This window comes from Dermacentor silvarum, chromosome 5, assembly GCF_013339745.2.
Source record: "Dermacentor silvarum isolate Dsil-2018 chromosome 5, BIME_Dsil_1.4, whole genome shotgun sequence".
Lineage (NCBI taxonomy): Eukaryota > Metazoa > Arthropoda > Arachnida > Ixodida > Ixodidae > Dermacentor > Dermacentor silvarum.
The window spans coordinates 37,016,412-37,041,733 of record NC_051158.1 but is presented as its reverse complement, the minus strand read 5'-3'; the positions used below and the strand labels follow the sequence as shown (position 1 = coordinate 37,041,733).

The window sequence follows — 25,322 nt, the reverse complement described above, 5'->3', positions numbered from 1 at the left end:
CGTCCGACACTCACATGGCGGCGGAGTAACGATATTTGCGATGCATGCAGGTCGTCATGGAGTTTACCTTTGCTACTAATCTGGTTAGTTGCAAGAAGCCCTTTTAAACGTAATGGCCGCTCACTCCAACGTCGCTGTCTTTATGCAGACTGTCCACTGACGGAGATTGACTTGTCCAACTGTGGCAACCAGTCGCGTGCGCCGCTGTCATATGGTCCCTTGTTGGCCACTTCTGCGCCTCTATTGTCGCCAGTGGTATGTACCGAACATAATTCATCGATTGTGATGGGGCACTGTCACTTTACGAGTCTGTTCTACCAGCGAGATAGTGCCCTTGCGAAGTACTATACGAATGTTCTGGAGGGAAAGATTCTGTTAGCATTATCACATACATAGCAGTTCATATATATTTTAAGAAGCCCTGCCTAATAACTTATGAAATTTTACATGAGATTTTTTATATTCAACGTAAAATCCACTAGGAATGCAGCGTTGTATTCTTTTAGGTTTCTAGCTTAAAGTTTAAAAATACCCTTTCTTTTAAGGGAACAGAAATCCGAATAATATCATTACCGAGGATTATCCGTAGCATTACGGTGGAAATTTCTTGTGATCTGACTTTTTTTTCAGTTTGAATATGTCACTTGTTTTGCTTACTGTCATTATACCTTGAGTTCTGCTGCCCTTTTCTTTTCTTTTATTGTTACTTTCATTGTCTGGCTTCTCTTGATTATTTTCACTATTGTAGTTGCGTCGTTACCTTTTATTCTCTCCAATCTCTATTATGCAATGCCTCTCATTGGTGGTGCAAGACATGCAAGTGGGAAGGGGAACGGAAAAAGTAAAGTTTTTTTCGTGGAGTTTTTTCTTCTCACAACGATGTTAGTAATGCTTTCCATTCAGTGATAGTTTGGCGAAGAAAGAATATTTAAACAATCGATTGTTTCGGTATATGTCATAATTGTCAGAGAAATGAAATTGCTTTTATCGTAATTTTAACTCATTGTTGTCTGGCGATCACGATAACGTTTACGTCTACGGCTTAATATTTTATTTCAGTTCATTTACTTCTTAAAGTGCCCAAGAGCAGCTATACGCCTTAATATTGGTGCACTTGTGTTACAAAAACAACAAAAAAGAAAACAGAAAACCTGAGAAAGAAGTCAGATAATGAGCAAATACAAGAGCTGAAAATATCAAAATCAAAAGGTAAGTATTTTGTTGCGAAGACGTGTTATAGCGTTAGAGGTGCAAGAGGAGTTTGCGTAGAAAATGCTGGGATTACGCAAGTTTGGGCGAGGCACGCAGAACGTTACAGCCGACAGTAACAGCGGACAGGAAAAGTGGTTATGAATCGGTTTATACAAGAATAAGTAATCGCGATATTTTCGCCTTCTAAGGGTTTAATAATAAACATGCGCAGTACACGCTCATAGGCATAAAATACACGGCGTCCTAGAAATCAGTCGTACAGTATACGAATGAAACGTCAGCTCAACACATTCAGTTTTAGCCACATTGGTCAGTTCACGCAAAAAGTTAGCACACCACTTCGCGACAGAATTCACATCTTCCTGGAACAATACACAATCCTGTGCCGACTCTATTTCACAGTAAAGCTTAATATCAGCGTACAAAAGGAGACACTATTGACGCAAACATTCAAAATTATTAACAAACATATTGAAAAATAGTGGGCCTAAATGGACCCTTGCGGAACACCAGAAGTTGATTCATAAGGCAAAATGTATTTAGCACCAATGCGAACATAATTTAATTAAAGACAGGTAGTCTTTAATCAGCGTGTACAGGCTGTTACTAACGCTGTAACTGAAGAGTTAATGGATAAGGTCATGAGAAACAATACCAAATGCTTTTGACAGGTCGAAGTATAGCGGGTTCCGCAGCATCAAGAAAAGAAACAAGGTTTCTTTCCACAGACCTGCCTTGAACAAAGCTATCTTGGCATATACTAATCTTATGCTTAAAAGAAAAACGACAGATGTGTAAACATAGCTATTTCAAACACTTTTGCAAATTGAGACAAGAGGGACACGGGGCGATAATTTTTTTATATCGCTCACGCTGCTACTTTTATGAATTGGCACAACTATTGCATTCTTCGAACAAAAAGGAAACTCACTCGTACGCAAAGCAAGATTAAAAATGTGCGTAAGGAGACGAACAAAAATAAAACAGCCTTTGACTAAGCGCGTCCTAAATAAATTTTTTCCAGTCCAGTCCAGTTCACAAAAAAACTTGGTATTCGGTCGTAAGCAAGGGAATGCTTTGGTTTCAACTTACGGCCGTCGTGATGTCATGTTCTGAAAAACATGAAATGTTAAAATGGTCATCGAAGCTGTACTGCCTGTCACCAGAGCTAGGAACATGCGCTGTATTCAAGAAAACAGAGGGAAAATGTTCAGCGAATGCATTGGCGATATTGTCAGTTTCTAAGAATGCCACGAGAAGGACGATTTATGACAAATTTTGGCCCGCTCAGAACTGCTATCTTTTACATAGGTACAGAAACGTTTGGAATCTCATTTTACGCGCTCTTCGACAAACTTAATGTATGCATCACTGCCTCTACTCATTACGCGTTTCACTTTGCTTTGCAAATACGGCCTTGTACTGTGCCTTGGGTGTACGTAAAAGAAGCCCAGGTGGTAGAAATTAATCCGGAGTTCCCCAATGCAGCGTGCCTCATAATCATATAGTGGTTTTGGCAGGTAACACCCCAGAATATAATCTCGCATCTTCCCTCCTCACGTGCATTGTGTGCATGTTTTTCTGCAGGTCGACACGGGCCAATTCAAAAGCATACCGAAATTGTTAGTCAAATGGTAAAAGCTTTCATCCAAAAAGAATCTCAGGCTTGAAGAACTTAGCTTGTAAGACGCTAAATTGACAACTGCCTTCCTCATTTGAAAAAGCGTCTCGTAGCAGAAAATGTTTCGAATGGAGCCTAAGAATATCGGCTCGCAAAACAGTCTTGCCAATATCCCTACTGAAGAACGAGGCGTTAATTCTGCGTCCGCGGCTCATTTCACACGTTCTAGCACATCGTATTGACAGTTTGTGAACATGCTAGAAGCCCTCATAGTGCTCTTCATCTTGTAGGCACACACAGTGGTCTGCATATCGACATGCCTAGACACCTCATCATATAAACCCTCAATGAGCCGCACTTATTAAAAATTATACCCTTATGCTACAACCAAGACGACTTTCAAGGTGAAAAACCGAACGCCGGTTCGGTTTCTATTCACGAAACTCGAACCGTGACTCTGCACGCTTTTTTGCTGAGTCACTCTCACTTGGGCCCTCAAATCTCGCATATTTTTTTTCGATTCACTCCCCCACACCACAATCGTTTGATTCACTCTTATACCTCATATGCACTCTTGATTCACCACTCTGATTCACTTTATCACTGCTTGGTTCACATTCATTCACTCTATAATCTGTTTTACTTCCATAACACTTGATGTGCTCTATTACTACAAATTTCCAATTTTCATCACTTTTGATTCACCCTAGCACCACTTGATTCACTTCACTCTCATTTACTCATTACCTTAGCTCACTCTAACCCATCATTACCTTTCGTTTGACTACAATCACCCAACTAAACCACTTTATTTCACCATCAATTAAATCTGAATTCATCATCAAATCACTCTTAATGCCCATTATCACTTCGGTTCGCTTGCTTAATCATTCGTCCGCATTAATTGCGGTTTTGTGCACCTTATAGCCTCTTATCTTAAGAGGACAATTTCATGTCGACGACGCTGTTTTGAAACAGCCTTGAAACTGAGACCTTGCCATGAGACATAATTCGCCTTAATAATCCCTGTTTGATCGAAGGCGACTGGCGCCAGAAAAACCCGGTGTTGTCGGTGACGGCTTAAGTATGTAGAGTATGAGCAAATGCCTTTGGCTATTTCAGCCGACTTATTCTGATTGGCCGCAACCTTTTATTTTGATAATAGGACTTTTGGACGCGTGCATACGTAAGGTTCACAACATTAAATCTTGTGGTTTGCCGATATATTCAACAGGAATTAAAGTGGCCTACAAATTGGCAGCTCTTTTTTTTTGAATACGTCAGTCACACCAAGTCATTGAGCAAGATCGACGAGCAAATATCAAGCTTTCGGACGCAGCCCAATTTGCCCATGCAATGAGGTTGACGTTACATGGCGGGCCACACAACGGGCTGCTCTTGCCAGGTGGTCAAAATTAATCCGGAGTCCCCCAGTGTGGCGTGCCCCATAATCATGGCTGGTTTTGGCATGCAAAACTAACAATATCGTGCTCCTAGAAACGCCAGGGTTGCCAAGAGTGGTTTTCTCGTTAGCCAGAAAAGATTCCACACTCAGAGAAGTCTACAGTTGCTAGCTCAATCACAGGCTCAATCACAGCGATTTGCTTTCGTGGACATCTCGAAAGGTAGACGTGTTGATTTCTTTACAGTGAATTGATTTTTTTTCTGCACTGTTTTAGAACTGCTTGAGCTTCACCCACCGTGGTTGCTTAGTGGCTATGGTGTTGGGCTGCAAAGAACGAGGTCGCGGGATCGAATCCCGGACATGGTGGCCGCATTTCGATGGGGGCGAAATGCGAAAACACCCGTGTACTTATATTTAGGTGCACGTTAAAGAACCCCAGGTGGTCAAAATTTTCCGGAGTTCGCCACTACGGCGTGCCTCATAATAAGCCGTGGTTTTGGCGCGTAAAATCCCCGTAAGTTAATTACCTGCTTGAGCTTCAAAAATTGACTTGTCATTTTGGCAGCTGATCGGTGCCAAGAAGACCACATTGCATTCCTTGTTAAGCAGTCCCATTTCAAACATCGCGTAGAATAACCAAGTGCCTTTTTTTCTTCTAGGGCAGTGGCCAACCGTTCATCCCGGGGACTGTCTACTGTTCTGTGCTTGATGCTATGATGGTATCTTTCCTGCATTCGGCTACAATGGCTTTTTCTCAGCGGTGCACAGTGCGTATTCTGTCCCGATGGGTGAGTTCACAGAAACATCTCTCCCACATTCGATCGAGATCTATATACGACGCCAACCGATAAACACATTGTCTCGGACCGTACACCTGTTAACAATTTTATCATCCGATTTTTTTCCCGCCATGGAGCGCTAACCAGCATTTTGTTAATATTTGCCAGACACTTGCGAAAACACATACTTGCATGCATTTGCAGATATTACCTAATAAAGAGCAGATTGCTCTTACAGGCCGAGTTGTGGCCTGAGCTATGACGTTTTGCTGCTGAAGTAGCGAGTTCGCTACACTGTTAACTAAATTACACATTTCAATTCGCGAAAGAAATTATTGTTCGCTAAATGCGCTAAATTATTCGGCCTAGCTTTTCGGCCTAGCTGCTAGTGGGGCCACGAAGTCGGCATGTCCGATTTAGCCGAAGAGGGGGGGGGGGGGGGAGGGTGATTGTGTAAGGTTAGGTTGTCTGGCAAGTTTCATAAACAAAAGTGGCACGAACAATTGTAAAAACTACGAAATGTGGTTTGAAAAATTGCAGAAACTATGAGCCATAAATGTCAGCGTAACAAAAGCATATAAGGCTTCTGGAAGGCTGCTCGCGTTATTTAAAGAACGATGCGGTTCAGGGCGAATATCTGTTACCATTAATCTGTAACGTTTGTTGTTTTATTGCGTAATTTGATAGGAGACAGTTCAAAACCACATCCGGAACATTTAAAAACATTTTCTTATCTGTACGATGCGGCAGCGCTCTTATACATTAGTGTGGTCTTTTTTACGCTACAACGAAATTGAATTTTTCTCACCCGTCCTTCGTTTTCGCCTATAAATAACACCTCTGGCACGCGTATTACGTGACTCGAACTGGGCTGAAGTCTAAAGACACATCCTGAACATTTAAAAAGCATTTTATTATCTGTACGATGCGGCAGTGCTCTTATACACTAGTGTGGTCTTTTTTTACGCTACAACGAAATTGGGACTAAACATCGGCATAAGCCACAGTTAACATACAGATTAACGTGATCTTTTGATGTCCATATGGTTGAGATGTTCAAAAATACTCTCGGCGCACCAAGACACCCGATTTTTTCTGTAGTGTAGTGCACCACGAAAGCACCCGATTTTTTCTGTAGTGGTCTTGGTATATAAAATTTTGCAGCATTCTGGAGCACGGGTCTTTTGTGCTCCTTTGTGTTCATTTTTGTGGTATGGCGAAATTGCGAGAAAAAGAAAAGGATGACGTGTTCGGAATTGCCTTCAGAGCTGATCATGTTGAGGCAGGTTAAAATGCCATACCCATATTTCCGCCCATTGTCCAACCAGATTTCTCCGTTGAAGAGCATCCGCCGTGTCTGTGGGAAACAGACTAGAACTCCCGGCCATTATGACAACTCAACTTTTGGAGATGGTTCTTTGGCCCCAACCTTGGGGGATGACGTGTTCGGAATTGCCTTCAGAGCTGATCATGTTGAGGCAGGTTAAAATGCCATACCCATATTTCCGCCCATTGTCCAACCAGATTTCTCTGTTGAAGAGCATCCGCCGTGGCTGTGGGAGACAGACTAGAACTCCCGGCCATTATGACAACTCAACTTTTGGAGATGGTTCTTTGGCCCCAACCTTGGGGCGGCCCCACCTAATAGGTGGCTAATAATGCCACATGGAAAGTCGTGGGAAACTTTTTTTTTTGAGCGAACGCTGCTTGTGGTCGGCCAACATGTTTAGTGTCCCAAGGCTGCGATGAGCGCTTGGACTGGTCGTGCGTTCGACATGACCAGTTTGTCAGTGTGCAGCCGGTGCAAGAGCGCCATTTGAGCCGCATTCATAACTATGCCACTTCGTCATGGCCTGCGAGGTTGTTAAATACCAATCCCCCGAATGGCACAGCGGGGTTAGGGGAGCTTCGCCCAAGCGAGCACACCTGAAAAGAGCCTGGCGCCAACCCAGAGGGTGCTTGTGCCCGACTTGTATTCCAGAGGGTGTCTGGCGATAGGTTTCAAACCACCTTCCGCAGTCGGAGCGGACGCCCTAACTATAGTATGGCATAGCAGAGGTATTAGATTGCGGTTGAGGCAGTTGTATCATCGCTTCTTTTTTTTTCCTCCCACACGCACTGTACGAGCCTCAAATATGTGACAAATTGTAATCCCACTTTCTGAACACTTATGAAGTAAGTGGTCCGAATGTAGAATTTTCTCATGCATAAGAATTACTTTTGCTTCTGTGTTCATTTGGTGTGTGTTCATTTTGGTGGCACGACGAAATAGTGAGAAAAAGAAACGGAAAAGGCGACGTGTTCAGAAGTACCTGCGGAGCTGATCATTTTGATGCGGGCTAATGACCATACCCATATTTCCGGCTCACCAAGCCAACTAGCATGACAGTTCTCCATAATGTTCTTGTTCTGAAATTTTCCGGATTTGCACACAGGCTGCGCACATCGGTGACCTAACTTTTCTCTATTTGCGCAGGCTGTGTGTGCTGGTTGAAGCCGACGGCGTTCACCCGGCGTGGAAGTCGCTCGCGGGCTGTGGAGATGCGCCGTTATGTGATCGTCACCGATGGTTCACTGCAACCTTGGCAAAAATGGTTAGTATGTTCAGCATGGCGCATGGAACAAAAAATTGTCAGGGCTCCGTTCGCACACGTGCACTCGTCATCCACCAGTACTAGCAAGTACTCGCAGAGCCCTTGCCAGCCCATTGCTGGGCCCCGACCGAGCTTCTCTATGGTGTCTTATTTCAGGCCCAATGTGGATTTTCCTGAAGGGTGCAAGGATTCAGACCGCGTTTGCTGTTTGTGTATGTATCTGTATGAGAAATCCATGTCCTAAAGGGCAGCTGAATAAGTGAAAGCGAGCTGTGAACGAAATATTAGTTTTTCACCCCCGGAATACGAAAAATCAGTTTAAGAGGTCAGAAGTCACCACTAGTTGCTTTTTTTGAGCAAAAACAAGCTGCAGCTTCTGCGGGAGATGCCGCAACACGAGAAGGTGAGAGCTCCTGCTTTCACCTTATTCTCTTGTTGCTCATCGTCTTCAACGAAAAAGTTACTCTGTTACTAGACTGCTTTGATCTTTGTTTTTTCGCTAATTTCTGCCGCACCTAAACGTTACACGCGTCGAAGTATGTGTGTTCAAGGTTACTGTAACGCCAAATATCTTGTAACCTTGCGATTGTAACCTACAAAAAGCGTTACAAGTCGTCATTTAAACCCTCATCATATATAAACCTAATAACTTTACGCAACATGCTGTTTGGTCGTAAATAAATAGATCGAAGGCGACTGGTGCCAGTAACTAACTCCCAGTATTTTCTGTGACGGCTCAAGTATGTAGGATATAAGCAAATGCCTTCGGCTATTTCAGCTTGTGTATTATGAGTCATCGCAACCCTTTATTTAATAATAGGACCTTCGGATGCGTGCATACGTATATAAGCAAACATCAAATCTCGTGGTTTACGTAAATATTTGTTATTTTCTAAGCAGCAAATCGCGTCATCAAATCAGGTTTACGCAAATATTTGCTATTTTTCAAGCAGCAAGAGTTTCTCTTGTGCTGATATTCCTCATGGTGGTAACTTACTTTCGTGCTGCTAGAAATGCCAGGGTATACATTTCAAGCGCCTTCTGCTAGAAGCTGCCACTCTTCAGCGAACGGCGAAGTTGGGCGTTGCACTTGCATCGGTATTCCTAAGGTTCCCTGCATATATTGGATTTGCCCAGCTTTGGCTATGTAATAAACATCGTATCAATAAAGAATTGGGCGCAAATAGCATTGTACAAGTAGAGGTCCCTTTTTATCTGCAAGTATCACTGCTGAACTTTTGTACGTCGCATAGCGCCAATATTTCTAGTGACACTCAGTACGCACAAATGTTAAAAACGGGTAGTAACGGAACTAGTTATATGTACAACCGAATGGCGATGACTCTTTGGGCCAGAGTGACTGAAGCGGCAATGCATGCAGGTTGTCGGCAATTAATTTACTCATGCTAATCCAGTTGGTTGGAAGAAACGCTTTTGAACGTTGTTGAAGGCCACACACTTACGACGTCGACGTGTTTATGCAGACTGTCCACTTACGGGGATTGACTTGGCACTCCAGCTGTAGCAACCTCTCGCGTGCGCCGCCGTCGTGTGGGCCCATGGTGGCCACTTCTGCGCCTCTATTGTTGCCAGTGGTATGTAACGAACATAGCATCGATTTTGATGGGACACTGTCACTTCATGAGTGTGCTCTTGACCCAGCGAGATAGTGTCCTTACGTGCCGACAGTGTACTAACGTGAGCACTTCGAACTATGCGAATGGGTTGGAGGGAAAGATTCTGCCTGCAATATCATTTACGGAGCGGTTGGCATCTATGTTAAAAAGCCCTGCCGTTTAGCTTATGTGTTCAGTTTTGCACGAGAATGTTTAATATTCCACCTACAATCCATTAGGAAAGCGGCCATGTGTTTTTGAGGTATCTAGCTTCACATCTAAAAAACATTCTTATAAGAAATAAATCGTAATATCATTGCCGACGATTATTCCACTGCAGTGCAAAAAGGGTCATGTACCACGCCTTGGGTGCACAGTTCAAGAACCCATGGTGGTCGAAATTAATCCTGAGGCTGCCTCGTAATCGTATAGTTTCGACACGTAACGCCCCAGAATATAATTTCGTATCTTTGGTGTTGGGCTGCTAAGCAAGAGGTCGCGGGATCAAATCCCGGCCACGGGGGCGACATTTAGATGGAGGCGAAATACAAAAACACTCGTGCATTTAGATTGTGAACGTTAAAGAAACCAAAGTGGTCCAAATTATTCCAGAGTTCCCCACCACCGCGTCCCTCATAATCAAATGGTGGTGTTGGCACGTAAAACGCCACAGTTTAATTAGTTTAATCACAAAATTGTTAGTCAAATGGTAATAGCGTGCATCCAAAACATGGCAGGCTTGAAGACCTTAGTATGGAAGAAGCTATAAATTGATGACTGACTTCCACAACTCAAAAACATACCTAGCAGAACATATGTTCCAAATGGAGCTTAAATATTATCTGCCTCGCAAAATCAGCAATATCACACCAATATCCTGATTGAAGAGCGAGGCGTTTTTTTTTCCGCGGCTGATTTGACAACACGTTCTAGCGCAGTGTATTCGGAGTGCCGTCGGCCAAAGCTATTCTGAGCCAGGACTCGGCAACTTCGTGGCGCCATCCTGCAGACGCATCGCAAGTTTCTGTGGACACTCTACACTCTTGGCTCGGTAACCTTTGAGTTAACCTATCACTGCAAGCGACCTATTACATAATGGAAAACGGGAAAGGCGGGAGATGGAAATTTAAGACGATGAGCAACACGAGAAGGTGAGAGCTCCTGCTTTCACCTTGTTCTCGTGTTGCTCATCGTCTTCAACGAAAAGGTTACTCTGCTACTAGACTACGTTGATATTTGTTTTTTCGTTAATTTCTGTCCCACCTAAAGGTTACACGCGCCGAAGTACGTGTGTGTGTGTTCAAGGTTACTGTAACGCCAAATATCTTGTAACCTTGAGATTGTAACCTACAAAAAGCGTTACAAGTCGTCATTTAAACCCTCATCATATATAAACCTAATCATAACTTTACGCTACATGCTGTTAGGTCGTAAATTAATAGATCGAAGGTGACTGGTGCCAGTAACTAACTCCCAGCATTTTCTGTGACGGCTCAAGTATGTAGGATATAAGCAAAAGCCTTCGGCTATTTCAGCTTAGGTATTACGAGTCATCGCAACCCTTTATTTAATAATAGGACCTTCGGATGCGTGCATACGTACATAATCAAACATCAAATCTCGTGGTTTACGTAAATATTTATTTCCCAAGCAGCAAATCGCATCATCAAATCAGGTTTATTTTCAAGCAGCAAGAGTTTCTCTTGTGCTGATATTCCTCAGGTAGGTAACTTACTTTCGTGCTGCTAGAAAGAGTGGTGTTCTCGTTAGCCAGGAAAGACGCAAGACTGAGAGAAGCCTAAATGATGATAGTTGCTTGTGACGCCATGAAAGTCTCATAAAATTGAGTTTCCACAATTTATAAGAACAATCACAGGCGATACTCTCCTAATTTCGCTTTGATAGATATGTACATGTGTAGATCTCTCTACATTGAATTGAAATACTTTTTTTCTGTGCTATTGTACAACTGCTTGCGCTTCCGAAATTGTGGCGTTGATAATCAAGAAAAAAAAACACATTTAACGTTGGCAGCTTATCAATCTGCCTTTTGTGCTCGTAGTTACCGGCGTTCAACGACTTACGACGTCGACGTAAGATGTGCCAACAAGCCCATATTGCAATCCTTGTTGATATCGAACAATATTCAAGTGTCGTTTTCTTTTTTTCTTAAGGGCAGTGGCCACCCGTTCATCCCCCGGGGACTGTGCGCTGTTCTGTACTTGATGCGTCGATGCACCTTCGCTGCATCGCGCTGCCATGGCGTTTTCTCTGTGGTGCTCAGTGCGTGTTCGGTCCGGATGGGTGAGTTCACAAGTCTCTCCCACATTCGATGAGTAAACGAGATCTAATGACGCCTACCCATAATAAGCGCATTGTCTCGGACGTCACACCCGTTAAAAATTTGATCTTCCCAAGTCTTTCTTGTCATGGAGCGCTGACCAGCAACTCGTTAATACTTTTCCAGACACACTTGTAAAAACACGTACTTGCATGCATTCGTAGATGTTGCTAATAAAGAGCTAATTGCCCTTACAGGCCGCGTTATGTGCAAGAGCTGCGGCTGTTGAAAATTACCCATGGTTCCACATGTGGGCGTGCCTTGAGAATCATATTGTGGCTTTAACGCGACAGTGTTAAGGGCCTCGTGTCAGAGAAAATCCGGTATCGGCGTCGGTGCCGTAACCGGTGTTCGCGCACCGTGAGCGAGAATTGCCCTATGTAACAAACGAAAAATGTTTACAGGGAGAGGCTGGCGGCGAGTGCCATGAACGAAGGCGAGCTTTCTGGTAGAAACGCGGCCTCGTGCGAAACAATACAGATTTGCTCACGCACGAGGCCAGCGTCTCTACCAGAAAGCTACAAAAATCCTATGTTTCTCTGGGGGCGTGGGCTTGCGATGGGCAAGTAGGCATAAAAAAGGAATTAAAAAAAACATACGAAAGAATTATACATTTATTTCTGTCAACCATTTTCCTTGCCGCGCTGCACGCGCAGCACAAGCAATTATAAAAATGCACTAACTAGTCCCAATCATTCAGTCAAAAGTTAAAAACAGCTGATGAAAATTATTCCAGTGCGCCCTACTTGGGCGTCTCCTATTGCCAATGTGCTTTATACGAGCAGCGCTTAACTTGAACGTTTTCAGTAATAGCCACCGAGTAGTCTGGTTAATACGTGCAGATTCCAAATGCTATGTGATTGTACGAGTGCAAGGATGAAGCGTCCATGCAAAATGCATAAATGCATGGCAGAACTTAAAGTTAAAGGAACGAAAATGGGCAACAGAGTGCTTTACTTGTAAATGTGTGCGCTGCAGACTGCGCTTAATAAGCGGCGCTTATAGTGTGATCTGGCATGCATTCCAGAACACTGATTCTCTCATTACAATGAGTAATAGAGCTGCACGTGTTTCACAGCCAAGCTTATTACGAGATTTTTGCAACTGGCTGTTATGCAGAGGTGAAGGTGTGGCGTTGAGGTATGTATTGAATGTCTATCGCAGAACAGCCAGCAATGTAACCAGCGTTGAAGTCCCGACGTTTCGCTTGGAAACGTCATTATCCATCATAGTAAAACTTGGGACACCTTACGTGTACCTCGCTCGAATAGAGAACTTCTTTCACATCGCAAAAATGGTGCCGGCTTTTGTGTTCTCTTCAGTAAAATTCTGCACAGCTGCGGATGGGAAAGCTGTACAGATGACCAGGGCGTCGGTTATGAATCACTAGCCCCATATATTCATGCATCTGAACTTGAAGCTCATCCTTGACTTGATATATATGACTGTTGTGAACGCACCGAAGGAAACACAATGAGTGCCCTGGGCACGTTCACGCCAGGCGTCACTTAGATAAACTCAAGTATGGGCTTCGAGATAAGATGCATTTATTAATACGGATGCTGGTAGGAAATAATTGTGGAAATTGCAGATACATGCAGGAGTGATAACTTTCTATTGTACTTGATACAAAAGCGATAACGGTAACATCATTTAAGGCTGCCCATGAGATAGGCACTTGCCAAATAAGGCTTTGCGATTCCTGGCACGTGGACAAGTCGGCATGAAAACACGGACACATATAGAATAAAAAAAACAATTTCTCATTTCATTGCTCTACTTTCACTTGTTCAACAAGTTTTCTAAACTCTGCGCTCGGTGTTTCTTACTTTTAAGCTTTGCTTTTTTCGCAGCACAGGTTACTGTGGCATCCACCTCCGCGGACTAAATGCAGCCATGCCGGAATTGGAGGAACCGAGTCGGCGTTGAGCAAAGCAGTTTCTAGAAGGCGAGTGGAGCTGCTTGCTCCCGTGAAACCGAGTGGATGTTGAGCAAAGCAGCTTGCAGTCTTTGTGACAGCGGCACTTACCGGCAGAATGGGTAAGAAATTTTTACTTGTCGTAAGTGGGCACGTACTTTTTGCCGTAACTTTCTTGTTGAAGAGATCGCAGAAAATGTCGCAGGCTTGTTTCAAGTGCATCCCAGAATTTTACTCATTACAATGTCATTGAGTACATTGGATGCACTCATTGAGAGAAAATGAGACCAAATGACATTGAGGCGACAGCATTGCTCTCGATAGAAGTTTTTTTGTTTAAAAAGAAACATGGCTGTCACGGCTACAGAATCTCCTATGATGGGACAGAATGATGTAGGTGACGTTTCATTTTTTTTTCGTCTTGTGCGTTGTTAGACTATAGATGGTGCCACGCTGCCTGTGTTGAATCTATTTGACGCTTGACGGCAATAATTGTTGGAACGATGCCTTGGAGGAAAATAATTGGAAAAAACGCGGCCCTAGAAACCACAGAAATAAGAATAATTTTTCTTCACTGCGGTGATTTTGTGCCCAACGAACTGAGTAAACCTGCATGTGAGAAAGGATTGTTGGTAGGTGAGCAAACACAACAAATTCACACAAACAAAAGTATTCATAAAGCTACCGAGCCTTTGATAATGTTGAAAGAACTGTAGAGCTTCTCGGGAATAACTATCTTCACAAACGAAAGCAGCGGCAACTTGGAGAAATAGTTCGAAACGTGATGAGAGAAATTCTGCCGAAACCATCGACGAGGATTGTAAATGTGAAGAAAATGTTTTATAGCGTAACTTCACATTGAATGAAGCCATTTTCTCCTGTGTTCACCTTGTTCTCGTGTTGCTCATCGTCCATCTTCAAGTGTAATACGTGCTTCAAACTGGGCACAATTGAAACGGCACATTCAAAGCAAATAAAGCAAGCAAGGGATTAGTAACATGCATATGGTGTTCGTAGGTTCCTTTTATTGGTACGATTAAATGGCTATGACGTACGGGCAGAAGTAATGCTATATAATCTAAAAATCGAAACAATCTTTCCTTTCTGACTTTATTTAAATAAATAAGAATAATCAATACTGTCTTAAGGGACACGGCTAAAGGAAAACATTGGCCTGATTGGGCCGGGTCATCTGTGCAGTGACAGTATGACAAAATGGCAGAAATACTCTGCCGACCACGCATGAAACTAAATCTAGTTATACATGTTTCCATACTATTCGATGCATAATTTATGGGAAAGAATACATTTGACGCTAAAATGAGATCTACAAGAAGTCATGGAGTGTATGAGTTCGATGCTGACTGAGCAATCATGCTTTCGGCACACGAAGGCAAATATAGGACCGGATTTTTCTCTACTGCTATTGGTATATGAAGCTTTGCAGCATTCTGTGCACAGATCGCACATCTTGGTGATGTCAATGTCATAGTGTTTGCGCAGGTGGTGCAGTTGTAGAGTTCCCGCTTAAGATTCCTCTGTGCCAATCAGTCGTGTGCTTGAGGTGTTTACCGTCATCTGTGGTTCTAGTTGGTTGGGTGGTGTGTGCTGCGGACTTCGTTGAAGCAAAGTGTAGGTTTTATAAAGATACATTGCACATGTTATACTGTTTGCTCATAAATAAGGATTATTTGAACATGAATTTATTGCCGCACAACCTGTCGTGTTACGTATTTCCATCGAAAGAATTGAATCACTAGCTCGGAACACATTTACTAGGTAATGATTGGATTTAAACATTACGAAAAGGAAGGCGAAATTGTTCTTTTGTCATTCTCAGGGAACATAGCGTCGAAAATAAGACACGCCATGGAACAAGGCGTGCCAAACAGAATTGTGCCTTCAGCGACGTCATCGTGTGTAGCAATTCTCTGCAAATTAAAGTAAGGAGACTCATCAATGTTGAGTACGCAGGGGGTTCAATTTACCCGTAGCTCAATATTCAAGACCTTTTCCTTACCACCACTTGGCAAGCGTCGCTGTGACGCTGCAGGGTTTAGCGCTGTTTGCGCGTTATAGCCATGGGATATGCGCTGCAAAACTGCCGTGGCGTTTCATACAAAATCGACGCAAGCATTTGCCTAGTTTTAATGAAGCTTTTGGCTGTCGAAACATCTAGCGATGGAGATTGTTGCCATGATGGCGTTGGCTTGTGCTTACATGAGAAATGGCATGGAAACATCCAGTGCGCTCACCGTCTCTTGTATTTTGTGCAGTCGACGTGCAAGTGACGTGTGCATCACATCAGGAGCGTAGAGGATGCGCCAAAATGCTTTCAGTGAGTGTGGGATTCATAAATTCCTCTTCACTCGCGTGCTGCGCACTTAGTGATGTTAGAGGGCGCTCGTATTTGTGTTCGAACATAAAAGCAATCAATAACACTATTCATTTTGAATTTTGTATTAAACTCCCCAGGTAAGATCAATATATATATACATGATATATTGTTAGGTAAAGGAAGCGGAATACAAAAACATATATACAACTATTTACATGTGAAGGTTAATGGTAGGGGTGCAGGTTGCAGGGTACACCGTTTAAAACTACAGTAGGTGGTCTACCAGCTCTCGTTTATCTCACTCGTGGGTGCGTGGGCCTGTCGAAATGCTCAGGCACAATAGTGTCACACGTTGAATTGATCCTTTAAGCTACTTTCATGTTAAACATGAAATTGTTATCGAGGTAGAGAGCAGTAATACTGCTCTCTTTATATTTTGTGTGTGTGTCCTCGCTCAGTGCGATTGTTTAGTTTTGGAGCTTTACACTGCGTAAACAGCACTGCCTTGTACCTCATGAGAAGACGGGGAAGGGCGATTCCACGAGAGATCAACACGGGTCCAAAAATTCATATTTTAGATTTCATTCAATATTTTATATTTTGTGCGCATATCACTCGGTAGTACGAAAGTGAACTTGCCTTCTTTGACAAATGGCTACTTTAGGAGAAAAAAAAATATTCAGGTTGCAGGCGCCATTTTCATGCACCGGGCATTCTTGAAAATTCACAACAATGTGAAATACAAAATATTATGGCTACGAAGAATACATTTTCTTCTGTAAGACGTATACTTATGTAGTATGTAGTATGTAGAGTCAGCAAGCGTTGCTTGAGGCTTCTGTGGAAAACGGAAGTGTTTTAGAAAATTTGCTACACTTTTCGAAATATATCGCATCAGGAGCATAGAGGATGCGCCAAAATGCTTTCAGTGAGTGTGGGATTCATGAATTCCTCTTCACTCGCATGCTGCACTCTATATTTACTATATTTACTATTTACTACGTACTATATTTATTTTTTGCTATATTTACGAATTTTTATCTACTAAACTAATGCATGTAGTCCTTTTAATTTTGGTCGGCTATGAGACCTTAACCTGTTAAACGATTGTGCTGAATATTGTTTCTGTAGCACCAATTTCCATTTTTACAGTTTGCCTCATATGTGAAGTTTTGACGAAAATGAACACTATTTAAAAATCAAAATAAAAAAAACCCCATCGTAAATTTTTCTCAAAATTTTGTAAACAGCTGTCAACAGACACTGGAAAAAGAACATTTAAAAACATCTTGCATTATTGTTTTTAATGACAATATATGTGGTAGAAATGAGAGCTTTGCCGGGATCACGGTCCGTGGCCGGGATGCAGCAAGGTGCTAATAGGGACATCGGGGTAAAAAGAACGTCCATTAGCCTCTGACTTGTGTAAACTTGGCCATGATTGCGACAAAAGGGTCATTTTACCCTTATGGTTAATACTTATGCATAAAATACCGTTTAGTACAATACACATTGTCTTGAATGTGAGTAAAGATACGCCAAATCCATACTTAGACTCGGGTGCACGCTAAAGAACCCCGGGTGGTCCAAATTCTGGAGTCCCCCACTACGGCGTTCCTCATAATCAGATCGTGGTTTTGGCACGTAAAACCCCATAATTAAAATTTTTACTCTCTCTGGTATTTTGTGCAGGCGACGCGCAAACGATGTGTGCATGTTGTCAGGAACACAGATGCCTCAAAATGAGGAAAATCAAAGAACCTTAGGTCAAGCAAAAAAAAAAAAAAGCTAGCGCCAAATCTTCGTAGCAGAAGCTGCGAATTTGAATGTGCAGGGCCTCCAAGTTAAGTAATAGTCGTTGAACACTGTTAAGTTGTTTTTGATTCGCGTGCATATATGGTGAATAGCAGCGTAATTGCTTTTAGGCGCGTTCCTGATGGAGGAACTTAGTCTTGGTTTGTATTTGGTCAAAGTGTCCCTAGAGTCTGCTCTTCCTCAGTATATTTGGTTCATCACAGGCACTAATTCACACCAGATGAGGTAGCACAATCTAATGAAATCATAACCGTACTTTATAATCTCACTGCTGCGTCTCCTTGTTCTTTGGGACTGGCTAGATTTGTTTTCAACGTAACGGGCAGTTAACCTTTGTACTCGCGTTTCTTTTCAGGCCAATACCGTCGGTCTTGGGGAGTGTGCACTGTTCTGTGGATGTGGTGCCTGGATTGTATCTTCCTTGCATCCGGCTACGCTGGTTTTTTCTCGGCGGTGCACTGCTCACGTAAGCTTATCGGCACCGCAAGGAGTGAAAGTGATCTACAACATTAGCAAGCACATAGCCTCTGAAGGTACACTCTGTCAAATTAACGCATAGTAGAAAAAGACATCTCCTGTGTATTTATCATGGACGAAACCGGTATAATGCCCACGAACATGCTAATAAGCTATCCTTGATGCAATATGGTACCTCCGCGCAAAATTTCAGTTGATATCTACAAGCGGGAACTGGGTGTATACATGGGCGAAAATACTCTTGCTAAGGGAGACAGTTACAGCTAATTCTCACTTTATTGGTGCTGAAATAATCGTGGGCATCGTGAAAGTAGTTTTCTTTGTGAAAAAGTGCTGTCTTTATACGCCGAGATGAAGCATATATTGAGGTTATGCCATTTAAATAGCGTAGATCATCCTTGCGGCTTCGCATTCTACTTTGTGAACTTAAAGGGTAACGTAGCAATTAATCCATTTCATGTTTGATAATACAGAGAGCAAATAAGTCGTATTACAAGGATATTACACACACTGTGGTTTCACTTGGACACACTATTGTAACGTACTAGAGGTAATCGCTCATTCTTCCACGTCGAAGAGATGGAGGCCCTCAATGAATCCGTAGACAATTTCCTAGTTGTCTTTTGTTGGTGTTGAGTACATGAAAAGTACTTCCACAACTGAATTTGCTGTTTTCGTAGCAGCACTTCCTGTGACCTAGTCTCCCAGTGCATCTGATGCGAACTCTTTCGGGGAGCTCGTTGGAAGCGTCCCTGCACCTCAACGGAGCGTAACCAAGATCACTTAAAATCCTTGTCTACAAGAACCGATTAGAATAAAGAACCTAATGACAGCCGTCTTTTCAGAGCCAAAAAAAGCAAAAAAAAAAAAAAAAGATCGCAAAACACCAAGGCAGCTGACAAACGTTTGATGAACTATGGTGATGGATATAGGGATGTAAAGAAAGTAACGTACACGAGAGAACATCTTTGACGTCTTCGTAATCTCTCGCAGTCATTAGTTTCTTCTTTCGTCTAATGCAGCTAATAACGCAGTGTGAAATAAACTCGATTGGTAAATTACTTTCGGTGCTTTTCTTTTGAATTTTTTTTTCGCGAAAGAACTTATTGTGCGCTAAATGCGGATATCTACAAGCGAGAAATGGATGTACACAAGCGAGAAAAGACTGTTGTTAAGAGGCAATTACAGCCAATTCTCATTTTTCGCCCTACCTGCTTGTGGGGCCACGAAGACGGCACGTCCGATTTAGTCAGGGGGGATTGTGTAGGGTTAGGTTGTCTGGCGAGATTTATAAACAAAAGGGGCACGAACAATTGGAAATACTACGAAATGTGGTTTGAAAAATTGCAGAAACTATGAGCAATAAATATCACGGTAAAAAAAAAGGCTTCTAGAAGGCTGCTCGCTTCATTTAAAGAACAGTGCGGCTCAGGGCAAACATTTGTTACAAATAATGAGGATGTTTATGTAGCGTTTGTTCTTTTATTGTGTAATTGGATAGGAAATGGTTCAGAGGCACATCCGGAACATTTAAAAAATTTTCTTATCTGTACGATGCGGCAGCGCTCTTATACACTAGTGTGCTTTTTTACACTACAACGAAATTGGATTTCTCTCACCAGTTTGTTTTCGCCTATAAATAACTATCAGGCACGTGTAATACGTGACTCTAACTGGGATGCAGTCCAAAGGTACATCCAGAACATTTAAAAAACATTTCATTATCTGTACGATGCGGCAGCGCTCATATACACTAGTGTGTTCTTTTTTACGCTGCAACGAAATTGAGACTAAACATGGGTATAAGCCACGTTAACATACAGATTCACGTGATCGTTTGATGTCCATAGGGTTGACATCAAACTGTTGACATCAAATATACTGTCTGCGCACCAAGGCAACGAAAGCACCCGCTTTGTTTTTTTCTTTAGTGGTCTTGGTATATAAAATTTTGCAGAATTCTGGCGCACACGTCCCTTGTGTTCATTTTTGTGGTACGGTGAAATTCCGAGAAAAAGGAAAGAACGACATGTTCGGAATTGCCTTCGGAGCTGATCATGTTGAGGCAGGCTAAAATGCCATACCCATATTTCCGCCCATTGTCCAACCAGGTTTCCCTGTTGAGGAGCATCCGCCGTGTGTGTGGGAGACAGACTATAGAACTACCGCCGGGTACCCACCGCTAGATCAGGTACAAATGCACTCCCGGCCATTATGTGACTACTGAACGTTTGGAAATGGTTCTTTGGCACCAACCTTGGGGCGGCCCCACCTAATAGGTGCATTGCAATTCCACATGGAAAAATTTCATGGGAAACTTTTTTTTTTTGAGTGAACGATGCTTTTGGTCGGCAAACATGTTTAGCATCCGAAGGCTGCGATGAGAGCTTGGACTGATCGTGCGTTCGACATGACCAGTTTGTCAGTGTGCACCGGTGCAAGAGCGTCATTTGAGCTGCATTCATAACTATACCACTTCGTCATGGCCTGCGAGGTTGTTAAATACCAATCCCCCGAATGGCACAGCGGGGTTAGTGGAGCTTTGCCCAAGCGAGCACCCCTGAAAAGAGCCTGGTGCCAACCCAGAGGGCGCAGACTTGTATTCCAGGGGGTGTCTGGCGATAGGTTTCAAACCACCTTCCGCAGTCGGGGCAGACGCCCTAACTAGTATGGCATAGCAGAGGTATCATTTTGCGGTTGTGTCAGTTGTATCACCGGTAGTATCTAAATCTGTAAAGTATCGGAGAACACTAAACCGTATCTTTTTGTCATTTCAAGCATTCTCTTGCGCCCCTGCTTCCTTGTTTTTCCTCTTACACGCACTGTACGCGCCAAATTGTAATCCCACTTTCTGAACACTTATGTCTCATGCGTAAGAATTATTTTGCTTCTGTGTGTTCATATAGGATGCCCCCGCCCGCCGACTAGTCAGCTCCCGAATAGAAGTAGATGGCGCGTAGATGGTGGCTTTGTGTTCATTTTGGTGGCACGACCAAATTTTGATGCGGGCTAATGACCATACCCATATTTCCGGCTCACCAAGGCAACTAGCATGACAGTTCTCCATAATGTTCTTGTTCTGAAATTTGCCGGATTCTGCACACAGGCTGCGCACATCGGTGACCTAACTTTTCTCTATTTGTACAGACCGCGTGCGCCGATTAAAGCGGCCGGCGTTCATCCGGCGTGGAAGTCGCTCGCGGGCTGCGGAGATGCGCCGTTATGCGCTTCGTCACCGACGGATTGTGGCTATCGCTGCAACCTTGGCGAAAATGGTTAGTATGTACAGCATGGCGCATGGAACAAAAAATTCAGTGCTCCGTTCGCACTTGTGCACTCATCATCCACCAATACTATCAAGTACTCGCAAAGCCCTTGCCAGCCTATTGCTGGGCCCCGACCGAGCTTCTCTATAGTGTCTATTGCAGGCCCAATGTGGATTTTCCTGGAGGGTGAAAGAATTCAGACCGCGTTCGCCGTTTGTGTATGTATCTGTATGAGAAATCCATGTGTTAAGGGCCGCTGAATGACTTCAAGGAAAGTGAGCTTTCAACGGAATATTAGTTTTTCACCCCCTGAATACGAAAAATCATAGTTTATAAGCGCTCAGAAGTCACCACTAGTTGCTTTTTTTTGAGCAAAAACAAGCTGCAGCGTCTGCGGCAGATGCCGCGGGTCTTTTAACGTGCTCCGATGGCAAAGCAAATCGTGACGTCATTATAGGCGAGATCTCTCTTGACCCCTGTATTGACGTCATCCTCGCGCCCGGTCTTGCACTGCTACGCTCGCCGCGCGGAGGGGGCGGAGTTTCAACGAAAATTTAAACCGCGATTGCGGCGCTGCTACGCGCATAATCGAGAAACTGTGTCAGCCTGCCAAACCCTCGTAAATATTCAAATTCTAAAATCTCTTCCCTTTAATACATAACGCTTTAGGAGGGTACCCCAAGCACAATTGGCCGAGGGCCGACCATCGGGCGGCACTCGGCAGGTCGCTGGGAGCCGATCATGTCGGCTTGAAGAGCTGGGGCCGTAAAAAGGCCGACTTATGTTGCCAACCCCGTCGGCGCTGGCTTGGCCACGGATGCTGGCCCGGATGCGTAGGGCTGCATAATGCCGAGCACGAAAGTTTTGGCTGGCCAGACACGGCAGCTTGTCTTGAAAGCGCATTATGAGACTGTGGGTGCGTCGTGATATGCATGGAGCACCGATGTCTGCATGCAGTGCCCGTAGCGTACTATACAGGCGGTCCCAGCTATCTGGCACAAAGATTTGAAAATATGCGAATGCCACGTAGTTTGACAGAACCAAGGTAGTTTTTTTGCCGTCGCTTAAAGATACTGATATTTTTTTGAATTCTGCCTAATCACATTAGTCGTAAATAATTTATTATAATTAGATGAAAAGTGTCAATGAGAAAATTGTAGAGCAACATGAGAAACTCCCGATACAGGTTTCTGTTGCCCAATACGTACATCAAAGCGTTTTTCCAAGTGTGAAAGAAGCCCCCGAATACACGCAAAGTACCTCGAGCAGAGAGTCTCGCGGCAATTTTGCGTGTATACAGGGTGTCCTTTCTTATCTCGAACTGTATACATATATATTTGTTTTAAATTCTTGTTGCAGATACCAGCAATTCGTTTCTTCGTCTGGGCTGCATTTAATAGGTGGACATTACTTTCTAAAGGAGTAGTGCATAAGTTGCTAATTGACAAAATCGGGCCATTTTTTTAAATTATTAACATTAGTGCACATGCTGCTATGGTGGAAATGAACATATTAACATACAGGGCCTATTCAGTTAACCAGTTTTATAAATAGAACCAGCTTCAATATATACGTCAAAGTATGGGCCAAGAATCCCTTGGTGTCATCTGTACTTTCTTGCTGCTCTGCGAATATATGTAATGCTTGAGGGTAGTATTCATGACACCAGCTCATTTTGCTGCCTTTGACTTCGTATATCTTGAAATTGGTGCTATAGTTACACAACTGGTTCCGACTGAATGTCTTGCGCGCTGCGGCCTCTAATTCCACCATTACATGTACCCTAAAGCGAATTAAAAATATAATTAGCACGATTTTCAATTAAATGCTGCTGGACTTGTAACTTATACAGAATGTAATGTTTGCATTTAAGGTTCACTGAAGAGTGGCAGCTTGTAGCAGAAGGCACTTGAATGTATAATTTTTGCTCTTAACAACAATACAACAACACCAACAATATTCAGCTTCTTGAAGAAGCTGAATATTTGGTATCTGCGCGAGGGGCCTTAAAAATTTGGCATAAGAAAAAAAAAGCACTCGGTACATGATTAAAAAAAAAGTTATGACCGACGTGCGGAAGTCGTTGGCCCGTACGGCAGCCAAGCCCGGCCACAATGAAGTAACCGGTGGCCCTGACGTCGGCCTGATCCAGACTGCCTGCCGACCACCGGTAGGTGGTCGGCAAACAGATTGGCCACATGCAACAACCAAGCCCGGCCCGACCCAGAAGGCCGAGGTCGAGCCTTCGTCTCTTTACCTGGCCATGGGCGGCCGCCAAATTTCCTGCCGAGCTCATTTTTTACGTGTTCTTCACACGGAACGTTAGTACCATATTAGAGAGTTTTACAGCGTAAGCTGTTATGGGCTCATTCCAATAGCCGTTTCGGTTCGCGTTGATGCCACCGTTGGCGGCGGCGGCGTATGCCGCGCATAACCGCTATCGCCGGAAATGCGGAAAAAGTACGCGTTTCCCGCCCGGATCAAACCCACGCCCGCTGCGTGGGAGCCCGATAATCTACCACTGAGCCCACGCACCACTGAGCCACGCAAGCGCTTGCTATCGGTCAGCGGAAATGCCCTATGAGGCAAGCGCGCAAGGGCAGACTACCCGAGCCTCCGCCAGTATGGTGGCGCCATATAGGTAAGGTGCCTGCAAACGCAGCGCGCGCAGGCGCAGACGCGCAATCAACGCGCTCCCGAGCTGCCGAGCCACCGCCAGTATGGTGGCGCCATCTAGTTAATGTGACTGCAAACGCGGCGTGCCAGACATGCAGAGGCTTGATTGGGCTCAGCAGACTGCTGTGCAGAGAGCATTACAAGTCAGAGCTCGCCGTCGACGCCAGGCGGACAGTTCAAATCGTTCTCGTGAAAACGAGGCGAATAGGCTGCCGTAAAGACCCGGTTGTGCTTGGTGCCCAAATTGGAGCAACTCTTGAGCCACTCCACCAGCTTACGCTGCGACTGTGCCGCGTGTGCCGCGCAGGCCTGTGACCGGTATTCGATACTGACGTCACTGACCGGCTTCGTCACTGACGGTTGCGGCTATCGCTGCAACCTTGGCGAAAATGGTTAGTATGTACAGCATGGCGCATGGAACAAAAAATTGTCAGGGCTCCGTTCGCACACGTGCACTCGTCATCCACCAGTACTAGCAAGTACTCGCAGAGCCCTTGCCAGCCCATTGCTGGGCCCCGACTGTGCAAGCAGAAGGGGCGTTTTACCGGATGAGGGGGCCTGCAAACATGGCCTGCATGGTTCAGACACCTGGTAGTGCAGAGCTCAAACACAGCTAATATTTCAGTAAAAATGTATTTAGCTTTGCTGCTGGTGTAAATTTTTTGCCAGCAACACGATTACACCACTGCTGCAAATTTACACAAGCAGCGAAGAATATACTTGGTCACTGCAATATTAGCTCTGTGTTTGTCTGAGCTTTGCGCCACCACTTGGCTGCACCGTCTGCGACGGTCACGTTTGCACCTCCGTTCATCCGGTAAAATGCCGCTTTTGTTTACCGGAATACCAGACACGCTAAAGCTTGTCACCCGACGTAGCACTACAAGCCGCGATTTGAGGCGGCTGCCTCAAATCAGGGACAGGTCTAATAAATACAAAGTGTCGAGTATTCATGACACCAGCTCATTTTGCTGCCTTTGACTTCGTATCTTTGGAAGTGGGAACCCCGTGTGCAGTGTGAATTCATGTGATTTATCAGGCGAACATTTATCGAAGAGGACATTCTTTCTGGTAAACAGTGTAACACCATGTTTTCACCATGTGTTAAGAGCAAAAATTATACATTCAAGTGCCTTCTGCTACAAGCTGCCTCTCTTCATTGAATGGTGAAGTTGGGCGTTGCACTTGCATTGGTGTTCCTAAGGTTCCCTACATATATTGGATTTGCTCAGCTTTGGCTATGTAATGAAAATATTTGCGCAAA

General features: G+C 43.9%; 1 protein-coding gene across 25 annotated transcripts in view; it reads left to right on the top strand.

Moving 5' to 3' along the window:
- The first annotated feature begins 153 nt into the window (after positions 1-153).
- Positions 154-25,322, top strand: part of LOC125945605 (uncharacterized) — a 135,654-nt gene continuing 110,485 nt past the window's right edge. For 14 of the 25 annotated variants that reach the window (XR_007467048.1, XR_007467049.1, XR_007467044.1 and 11 more), the window contains exons 1-9: positions 154-255; positions 4,898-5,026; positions 7,494-7,611; positions 9,096-9,206; positions 10,161-10,278; positions 11,402-11,531; positions 13,422-13,608; positions 15,763-15,824; positions 17,995-18,105. The gene's annotated coding sequence lies outside the window, so the exon portion shown is untranslated. Of the gene's footprint in view, positions 256-4,897; positions 5,027-7,493; positions 7,612-9,095; positions 9,207-10,160; positions 10,279-11,401; positions 11,532-13,421; positions 13,609-15,762; positions 15,825-16,731; positions 16,753-17,994; positions 18,106-24,404; positions 24,451-25,322 lie in introns of those variants that run through there. The other 11 variants (XR_007467053.1, XR_007467066.1, XR_007467062.1 and 8 more) reach the window with 7 other exon arrangements.